Genomic DNA, 10,411 nt, shown 5'->3' on the forward strand with positions numbered 1-10,411 from the left:
AAATGGGCACGGCAGCTCTGGAATATCTGCCTGCACTGAGCCCAGCTTGGCCACCCAGAAGGCCCCTGCCCCAGGCCTCACAATCTCCCTGCTGGCCTGGTCACCAAACAAGGTTAAACACACAGTCCCAGGCATGTCCCATGGAACCCGAACTTAGACCTGTCAAAAAATCAGTAACAACTGAAAGTATTTTCTAAGCAACACAGTTCATTTCTTATGAGCATGTTAAAGAGAGTTAACATGTTATCAAAGTAGTTTTAATCATCTCCCCAGTGTGCACACATGGAGAAGCAACTGCTCGGAAGCTCAGAAATGTGAGAATGAGGATGCCCTCAGCAGGCACAGAAGATGAAAGGTAGCTGGACTGAGCTCAGAGATTAATACCACTCAGCATCAAGCAGTTAAACAGGTTAACCCAGGTCGTTTTTCCAATCAGCTGTAATGACAAGTTCTACAAGGATATGCTGGAGGTTTATGCGAGCAAAACTTGTCTATTGCAATAACATTGCCGTAGGTGCAGTGTGCTGCACGTGGATCATTCGCAGCACAAGAAGAGACTCTCCATCATGACACTAGGATGCCTTGCACCTTACCAAAGGCTAGGAATGGAACTCAATTGTTAAATTGTGTCTTAAACATCTGTGAGAAAAATGGCACTTTCCATAAACTCTGTCTGCACCTCTGGATCAGGAGTGAGCCAGCAGACGACTGCTACAGCAAGTTTGGCTTTGAGATCATTGAGATGAAGAAGAACGACTAGAAGAGGATAGAACCTGATGGTGCCATTGCTTCAGGAAAACCTCCTAGTGCCTTCTGGGTATAATTCAGAGGTGCAAAAGACAGACAAGGAGACAAACTACAAAGGAACTTCTTGCCCTTGCTTGTGGCCAAATAAAAAGAGAAGTCCGTTAATCCTTCCGCTCTTTGTTAAGCTTTCCCTTGTTGTTCTCTTGTTCTTGGTGTTTGTCCTGCTGCTTCCACTAAAAGTTTTAATCATTTCAAGGGCTTTTTAAAATACTCATGTTTGGATTGTTTGAGTTCTCCCATTTTTGTGAGATGGTTGGATTGAAGAAAGAAGTCCTGTTGACTTTCATAGTTAAAATGCATAACCCCAAATTTTTGGGTATCAAATGATTTCAAATTTTTTAACCTTTAAAAAAAATTCCTGCTTTCACATTTGAATGCAGAGTCTATAAGTATTGTTTATTTCAGGTGACAAAAAGATGAAGCAGCTGTATCTTTTTCTCTGATTCATAGACAAGTTTGGCGTGTTTGTGGTGCTGATATGTTTGTGGTTTTAAAGACTGTGTGTGGGAAACTTATCCCTAGGCATTGCCTTCACCCCATCTTTAGTCCTTCTGAGCATGCTCAGGGATTGGACCATTGTGATTGTGTAAGAAATGTCAAGGTTATTTAGATTTTTAAAGCAATTGATTTTTTTCTTCTTGTTGATGGGTGGGGCAGTTTGAGCAGATAGTGTTATGCACTGGTCCAAGTATTTGAGTTAAACTGCTTTCTTGTTAAACAGTAGACAGGTTGTTAGCAGGTTTGTTCTTCCCATTATTGTTAGTAGAGGCATTAATATTTAGAGTGTGAGCTGGTGTCAGGGTTTATGTGAGTGGCTGCCAAACCTCATGCAATTATGGACACAAGCAATCTAGCATTTGTGATTGGTTTGTTGTCTAGTGCTACGATTGGTGGTGTGAGTGTTTCACCCATCCAGGGATGGAGCCAGAATATGATGTATTGGTGGGAAAGAGATATCTCTCTCTCTCTTGCTGGTTAGTGCTTTGCTGTTTGCAGCCGGCCATGAATGGCAGCCCGCCATGCCACCCTGCCACTTGGAGCCAGCTACGTATGGACTGAAACCTCCAAAATTGTAAGAAATAAAACTTTCCTTCTTTCATGTTGGGCCTCAAGTATTTTGTATCAGCAAGGAGAATGAAAAGTAGTTAAGACATTGGCAAGATTAAATTGTTTTTAAACATCCAGCTAGAGATAATAGTCTTTCAGTGATCTGAAGAGTCCTGTTGTGATTTAGTTTTTCTCCTGTCCTTTTTCTCCAGGAAGCCCAATCATACCATAGGTAGTATAAGTTGATGACCTTACAAGTTAACACACCTAAATAACCCCGAGGAAGAAATTTTTTTTTCTGGGACATATTTTAAAATACTTAGAAGAAAGCTTAGATGGACTTGTGGCACAATAAATGCATTTAATGTAAACTAATACAGGCTGTTAAAAATGTTGCCAGTGAGTCGTTTATTAATAGGAAAGAATATTGAGACAGTATTTTGTGAGAATAACATAGTTGTGATGGTCCATATCTATTGGAGAATATTCTAAATTTGCTTATTCTCTGTGCCTACATGTTGAATTTAAGGACTTAAGATAAGAGGAATAGAGAAACAAATGGCTTCTATTCTGGAAAGTAGAATCATAAACTGTTCATGGTATAAATATCCCTGTGACCTCCTCTACTGACAGAAGTGGTTTTATGCTAGATCATTATCTGGCATAGATAATGTAGAGTGATTCTGACAGGTTGAAAACTTTTTTAAAGTAAGACATCTGAAACACTCATTTTTTCCTGCTATTGTACAATCTATACATTTGTAATTTTTTTGTTAGTTGCTCAAGAAATGTTTTTGTTAGGCTTAAGAGCAATGTGCAAAGTTTGAGTTTTCTGTGTTTTGGCTTTAAAAGGAAGTTGGATTTGTAATATTTATCCTCACATGTAAAAGTCTCATCTCCAAATAAGTTACATGGCAAAATTACTTTATCGAAAGTGTATACAAACTTTCCAACCTTAAGTTTTAAATTTGAAATGCGAAAGTATAAAATAAAATAGACTTCAGTGGTCTTGAGCATGAAGAAAAGATTTATGAAGGAAAATGGTTGATGGTTCTAATCTTAGTGAAAATGTAGAAAGACCATGCTGGCTGGTATTTGGTGTTACTTTCTTAATCTAAATCCAAGCTTAGAAGAAATGTTTCACATTAAATACCTTTACCTTCATAGGTAAGTTTCAGTTTGCTCTTGCCAAGAGAAGAGTGCTTTTGAGTTACAGAAAGCATAACTAGCATGAAGAATTCTGCATGTTGTAAACGTCCAGGTATCAAAATAGATTTTGATATATAAATGAAATTTCTGAGACCACATTGCTTCCATTTCTATAACTATTTCACCTGGACTATCGAAGCAGTCCTGTGAATGTATCCCTAAATGTGGTTATGAAAACCAAATAGCTGCCTTGAAATTAAGTACATGATATTTAAAGGCTGAAGAAAAATATTCAAGTTTTCTGTTTTAATGTCCTTTTAAAGTCAAAAGACAGAAAACTCAATATTCAAGATGAGCAGGTTTCCTGTCTTACAGAGTTTCTTTTTCCACACTAGTCAATGACTTAATCTAAAGTCTTAGTGTTTCTAAGGGCTTCATTGTTCTTTATTAAGCTGGTATTACATAATTCTATTCACTTGCAGAAGGGAAGCTATGAAAAAAGATGTGGGCACTAGTTCATCTGTCTTTGATTAAGACTAATGTCCAATATTGACTTGATTATTTTGACAAATGGTAAAAACAATCTTTGATATAAACCAACAATTCTATTAACTAGATGATCACAGGCTATATCCATCATACTTTTCAAAATAGATCGTTTTTACTGTAGGACAAGTAGATTAAAGTTATACCATGTAATATGGTGTATTTAGGTCTGTAAATGAGAATCTGTAGAGAAGTCTATGCAATATACTGTTGGCCTAAATTAGTTTTCATTTGGAGAAAAGACTGCTAAAATACCTCCAAATACCTCTACAATACCTTGTCAGTTGAAAAGTCCTTCAAAAAGAGAACTCTTAAGAAACCATGGTTTGTGGTGTTGGAAAAGAAAAACTTACTTACTATTTGAAAGGAATAACTTTAAAAATACTTTAATAGTTAAGTTTACTTAATGCAGTTAAAAATTAATTTTTTTCAATTTCAACATTGCCATCACATCTGAAATAAACTTATGTGATATTCTGTAAAAAAAGAAATGATCTTGTTTTGGCCCTTTGTGATTTTTCTTCTTTTAACAGATCGAGGACCTAAAAAGTGGAAGTGGTCTGGGCAGTCCTGACAGCTGAGAGCCCCTGTTGGTAACACTGATTATCTTTCTGGTGCCTAACACCTGAAATCCTTTTGCATTTAGGGAACTGTCCAGATGTGAATGGGGTGGGGGGAGCAGGCAGAATCCACCTCCCATCAGAGAAGCTGATAATCATTGTAAGTACCCTGACACCTACATTAAGCCAATAACACGCACCTGCCCCAAATTCTGAATCTGATGCTAAAGGTGCAAAGAAGGTGAGAGAGCGGAAAGTGACTGCAGTGGTGGGAGTAGTGGTAGTTGACCCAATGTAGAGTTCAGTGGATGCGTGGCGTCCTGGGGGGTCCTATGTACTCACTACCATTGACATAGAGGCATGATTTCTGATACTACCCTGGCTGAACAGTTTCCTTTACATTTCCAGCCTGGTTCTCCAGGCCTCCTGCTAAATCTCTAAGCTCTTAAATATCTTATCATTAAATCTGCAAATGAGCCAGCACTGGCCTCTGTAGCTGTAATTAAGAGCTAGAGCGAGATACCAGCCCATTGTGGTCATTAGGAGCTAAGAAAGCCTGCAGTTTGTTGAGAGATGTGCAGCCCATGAATAATCAGAAAAATAGGACTGAGTTAAAATAGCACAGAGACATTGCTCTGTGTCCATTTGATTGACCAGCTCTCACAGCTGGCTAATGTGCAGTGGGTGGGGTAAGGCGGCTTAGTGATCCACTGTTGCCAGGCTGATATGCCTTTTTTTTGTATGTCTACATTGGTTCAAAATGCTCAACAGCTCAAGAGAAGAAAAGGTTGTGGCTTCATAGTGTGTGCTGTGCTGCTTACAGCCTACACAGATCAACTTGCTGTAATGGAAATTGCATTGGAAAGTCAGCTTTCCAGTTGCTAAAACACAATATCCTCCATCCACAACTTAGAAGATGAGAGGTTTAATTTGGCTCACAGTTACAGGAATTCTGTCCATGGTAAGTGAATTGGAAAGCAAGAACACTTTGGCAACAGGGCATAGTGGAACATAGCTACTTAGTTTATAGCATCAAGGAAACAGACCATGGGAACAGAGCCAGAGAGGAAGAACAAGAGAGCAGATATAAATCCCAAGGTCATACCTTCATGACAACCCAGACACACCCAGAAGGGTGTTTTTTAATTTACATCACCTAAGTGACTGCCAAGCAAATCAAACTGATGATTTATTAATCAAAGTTCCCTAAAGTTAGCACCATAATATATAAATGCTCAAGCTGTATTAGATGTGAAAATTTTTGCTTGCTTTTAATTATATTTTGGGTGGTGGTTCACAGGCACACACATGTACTTAGAAATTTCTTTTCACAGTGCAAAAGGTTACATGAGCCCTTTCTTAGAAAAAGCTAGAGAACAGTTTCTTAGTTATTTCTTGCCCCAGCTTCCTCCTCACTCAGCACTCAGAGTGATCTTTGGAAACGTGAAATATTACATCACATCCCTGCCATCCAGGGGCTTCCAGTTGTAACCCAGATGTCTTTTTGCATCCTGACCACAGGCACAGGTTCTCGAATGTGCCAACTGCCTCACCTCATTGCCACGGCTCTGAGCTTAGTTGGGCCTCTTGCAGTCACTCTGACCTCCTCAGCTGTCTTGAACATACTCAGCCTGAACTCAGAGCTTGCTGCCCCTCTGCCTGCACTGTCCCAATCGTGCAGCTTTGTGGGGGTAGGAAATCCAGAATGTGCAGAGACTACTTGGATCCAGGATAAAAAAAGTGGGGACTGGGGAGTGAAGAGCTGAATGACAAGAGATGATTACTGGGAGAGAATATGGCTGTGAGTCACCTTTCCTAGGACAGAGAGAAAAAGGAGAGTATCAGCTGACAGGGTCAGACAACTAGTGTCAAGTCACACAAAACCCCCGAGCAGAGACAAAGCATCTGTGTGAGTGACTAATTTCCTGTGGGTACGTCAAAGCACCAACAGCAAGCAACATGGACAGGGCAACAGAACAAGAGTGAGAAGAGGGTGGCCCAGCTAGGGCACAGCCCAGTGGGAGCAGATGAATGAAAGAAAAGCTCAGAACCCAGCTCACCCTTGAAGGAACTTAGACTCAGGATAGTGGTGGGAACATTTGTAAGAAGGGATTCGAGGGGCCAGAGGAAATCAAACAGTACTAACAGTTCTAACCAACTTCAGCTGCAGCCTCCTGGCAAGAGACAGGAAACTGAGCAAGTCAGCGGTGTCCAGAGAAGAGATGGGGAGAGAGGAGCAGATGCAGCTAGAGCACGGAGGAGCAAGAAGTGGCTGCTTGTGCAGAATAACATGGAATAATTGCCCAGAGAAAGGATATGGAATGCAGAGAGAGAAGGGAGCCTAAGAACAGTTAAGATTTGGGTTCTGAGAGAAATATGTTTGCTGGGGACGGAATCTAGTAGGAGACGGGGAGGTCAAGCTGCCTTGGAAAGAGCTCACCCGTTAACCTTCCTCTTTTGGACTCCCCAGGTATAAAATCCTGCTGTTTGGTCAAGAGAAATAGGTGGTCCTTTTAGAACATTTCTCCTGCTTGTGAGATTCTTTGTTGTTGCTGTTGGAGAATGAATTCAGAGATTTTGTTCTGAGCTACAAGCGAAGCTCTTTTTTATTTAATTTTTTAATTTTGAGACAGGGTCTTGGTGAATTGCTAAACTGCCCAGGCTAGGATGCAATCTGTAATCCTCTTGCCTCGGGCTCCCAGGATGAAAAGATTACAGGTGAGCTGCATCATTCCTGGCAAAATCCAGCATATTTGAGAAGCATCTGTCTGCCTCCAGGAAAAGACAAAAACAGGGGCCCAGGGAAGAGGTCACTGAGGTTGCAGCCCTACAAAGATGAGACAGAAAGAAGGTACATGATTGGCCTTATGAGGAGAGGGCAGAATATGGACAGGACTCGGGAAGGGCCCAGGGCAAGTTGGAGATGGTGCTAGTGTGCACTTGAGGGGACAAAGTAAAAGCTCAAGGGAACAAACAACCCCACTGAGGCTGGGAATCTCCATCCACCTGCCCCTTTATTCTGATATTCACAAGTGTTGAATGGTATAAATAGGATTATGTTATCACAAAAAGTTTTCAAACTCAAGTTTGATTGATTGATTGATTGAATGATTGATGAGATTGTACCCAGAGCCTTATCCATGTTGAATGTGCACTGTACCCCTGCATTACAGCCCCAGCCTCTTATTTTTCTCTTAAATGCCAACCTTGAGTGATAGCTTAGAGGAGCTCTAAGGTTATTCTCTGTTGTAGTCAGCGGTTGTACATGGAGAACTATTAGGAGTAGACATGGAGTTTATAATATTTTTATAATGGTCACCAAAAGTTAACACAGGAAAATGCAGGAAATCTATTCACAACACCAAAGACATAGATTATTTAGTCAAGAGCCTAAACCTCAGGGTAATGTCCCACATGAGTCCAGATTAAAATCTAGAGCACAGGACACTGCCTCCCACGAGTCCAACTGGAGGCCCAGAGCCCACAAGAAGGACTCATGCCAGTCTCTTTTGTGGATCCGTGCCAGGAAGACCCAAGGGTCAGCGGTGGGAGCCAGAAAGTCTATGCCAGCGGGATGACGGAACTGTGCTAGTGGGATGAGTGTTCTATGCTGGAGCTGAGAAGTCACAATCACAACAAAGACCAGGCCATCCTCAGTGACACGGAGGCCCCGAGCTCCTCAGACAACAAGCACAGTTGGGTACGTGCCAGGAAGCAGCATGACAAGTTCATCCTGGAGACCAAGCAGCACATGTCTTCCCCTCTGGAGCCAGAAAGCAAGGCTAGATGTGAGGACCAAAGCTTCTCCAGAACCAACAGCTCAGACAGCAACTTGTAGCAGGACACACAATGCCTCCTTAATGCCTCAACCCTCTCAACACCTCTCTTCTTCTCCACCTATTTATCTTGGCAACCCTCCTCAGGTGGAGCATCTTCACTCAATGCAGGCTGATGTAATCCAGCTGGCATTAAGTTGACCACCAGTTCTCAATCCATAACACTCTCGGTTTGCTTCTGTCTTCTGGACGCATGCTTTGTCTAGGGGTGAGAAATGTGTCTGCAAGGGGCACAGTGGGAGTGGTGGGACTTCCAGAGAAATCACTGGTTAGATGTGCTCCAGAGAAGTGAAGGCGACACTGAGTGAGGTGGGAGTGATTGTTCCTGCAGTCACGTGGCTGCACCTGGAGTCCCAAGACCTTTTTCATTTCCCTCCCAAACCCAGATGTCTCCTTTAAAAGCTTAGCCTGGAGTCAAGAAGTGCACATGTGAGGTTCACCTGTGGCTTATCCTGCTTTTCCATAACAAATCTGTGATTTCAGGAGTACAGGTAAAGGATCTTGTGTTCAAGCACAATGATTTGGGGAGAGAGAGAAAGAGAGAGAGAGAGGAGGCAAAGATAAGGAGACAAAAACAGCAGCTGTCCTTGTAGAACTTGGAGTGGAATTCCGATGGCCTTGTCTTACTCCCTCATGATGAAGAAGCTCTTCCTTGTCATCTCTCATAATTCCTCTCCTCCATCCCCTGGTGTCTGCTAAGCACCACTATGTGTCGGACACAGTTCTAGCTAGTAAAGACACAATGATGAGCAAGAAGACCATGTCAGTGCTTTTCTAGTGGAGCTGTGGACATCTGCAAACTTTCTGGGATAGGGGATGAGGAAATGGAGAAGTGTGCGAAAGAATAATTGGTGGGTCAGCAGGAAGGTCATTTCTCTCCAGGCCCACAGGAAGCAGAAGAGTGCTCAGTTTGAAGGATTAGCAGCAAGTATTGTGTGAAGCAGAAACTACAGTGGAATTGAGAATGGATTGACTTGGCTTTGGCCCTGGGAAACCCACAGTTAGCAGTCTGATTCCATCTTCTGTGTCTACAGGAAAGAAGGCCCCAGCCCCAGAGCACAGGACTTCTCTCCATTTACCTGGTATCTTTTCCCATTGGCTTTTCTGGCCTGGGGGCCTTTGTGGGGTGGCTCTGCCAATCCTAACCTGCACCCATGCCTATCCTTTTGTGCAGCCTGATCCTGGCAGACTTCCACCTCCTGCTGCCCTTCAAGATGACTGAGGCCACCTAAAATTTCTTGAGGCACCTACAGGATATCCTGTGCCACCTAGAGGACATCCTGTGTGCACTCACTGCTGTGGCCTCCACAGATGCATCTACTGCAGCATATGGCTCCTGGCGGGCATCAGCTTCAAGTGTTACTGCAGTGTACAGTACAAGCTCTGGCACTGGTGTCTGTATGTAGTGAGCAGTGCTGTGGTCTCTGAGGTCTTGTCCTTCATGCATTGCAGCATTGTGATCGTTGTCCAGTATTTATGGACCAATGCCGTGAGGAATGCCAACAGCTTCCTTGTCTGCTATGAGGACTTCACACCAGAGCAGCTTAGGTTGGTGCTGCCCGTATGGCTGCAGCTGCCCTGGTTCTCTTTGTCATCCCCCATGGGGGTGATCATCATCTTCTCCTATTGGCCCTTTGTGAGGTTCATGCTCTCCCAGCCCCAACTAGGGACCAGGAGGCACTGGAGAGTCACTGGCTGCTATGACTTTCTCCCATTTCGTGCCCTGTTGTGGGCCCTACAGTGTGTCTCATGTGGTAGGGTCTTCCAGGAGAGCAGTCAAAACTGGCAGTCATGCGCAGTGTTGCTGAGTACTCTGAACATGTGCATCGACACCTTGATTTTCTATTTCTCCTACCTCAGCTGTGTACAAAGCCTTTGGTAGAGAGCTACAGAGGCTACAGAACTGGCAGGACTTACTTTTGGCAGAGCGAAAAGCCAAAGAACCAGCCACTAGGAGAGGGAATGGGAGGCTCAGGTGTGGCCCGTGCCAGCTTCACAGGAGGGTTAGATGAGCCAGCTTGGTGTCATCTTTGCAGGGTGGGGAACTTCAAAAAGGGGCCTGTGATCCAAACTGCAGTGAGTTCCCCAGAGAAAGAAGTGAAGAGGTGTAAGCGGCTCAACCCCAGGTCATCCCTCAAGCGCTATCTTCCTTTTAGTCCTTGGGGTGTGTACCATTTCCTTCCCAGCTCCTGAAGCATAAGGTTAATTTTGTCATCAATGTGCATATATCCTTTAGAAAATTCTTTAGAATCTTTTTGTTGATGAATTATTTCTTTTAATTTTATAAAATTTTTCATATTTAACAATTAGTACTTAATCAGAAAAAATAAACACAGCATTAATTTTTTATTGAGCATTTATAAAAAAGCATCAAAATTGTCAACATCAACTGATTTTGGTGTACAAGTCTAAATAAAAATATCAGAAGTAAGTTCTCATAGAAGTGTAATAAAAGCACCAATAGCA

Source organism: Cavia porcellus, unplaced genomic scaffold, assembly GCF_034190915.1.
Source record: "Cavia porcellus strain 051 isolate PalLab524CR breed Dunkin Hartley unplaced genomic scaffold, mCavPor4.1 scaffold_7, whole genome shotgun sequence".
NCBI lineage: Eukaryota > Metazoa > Chordata > Mammalia > Rodentia > Caviidae > Cavia > Cavia porcellus.